We start from the raw sequence: 379 nt of genomic DNA, 5'->3' as shown, positions 1-379 counted from the left end.
AAGGATAGCCTGGACTCCTGGGATAAGCTGGTCACTGCCTTCTTGGATAAATTCTTTCCTCCTCAAAAGCTGAGCAAGCTTAGAGTGGATGTTCAAACCTTCAAACAAAAAGATGGTGAATCCCTCTATGAAGCTTGGAAAAGATTCAAGCAGCTGACCAAAAGATGTCCATCTGACATGTTTTCAGAATGGACCATATTAGATATATTCTATTATGGTCTATCTGAATTTTCGAAAATGTCATTGGACCATTCTGCAGGTGGATCTATTCACCTAAAGAAAATGCTTGAAGAGGCTCAAGAACTCATTGACATGGTTGCAAACAACCAATTCATGTACACTTCTGAGAGGAATTCCGTGAATAATGGGATACCTCAGA

The 379-nt window shown here is 39.8% G+C and overlaps 1 non-coding gene across 1 annotated transcript; it reads right to left on the bottom strand.

The window, feature by feature from the left end:
• Positions 1–75: 75 nt before the first annotated feature.
• Positions 76–179, bottom strand: LOC127742024 (small nucleolar RNA R71). The gene has a single exon (XR_008003211.1). It is a non-coding gene; the product is annotated as a small nucleolar RNA R71 (small nucleolar RNA).
• Between the last annotated feature and the right edge of the window lie 200 nt (positions 180–379).

Source organism: Arachis duranensis, chromosome 9 (genome assembly GCF_000817695.3).
Source record: "Arachis duranensis cultivar V14167 chromosome 9, aradu.V14167.gnm2.J7QH, whole genome shotgun sequence".
Lineage (NCBI taxonomy): Eukaryota > Viridiplantae > Streptophyta > Magnoliopsida > Fabales > Fabaceae > Arachis > Arachis duranensis.
This window is presented reverse-complemented; position numbering and strand designations above follow the sequence as displayed.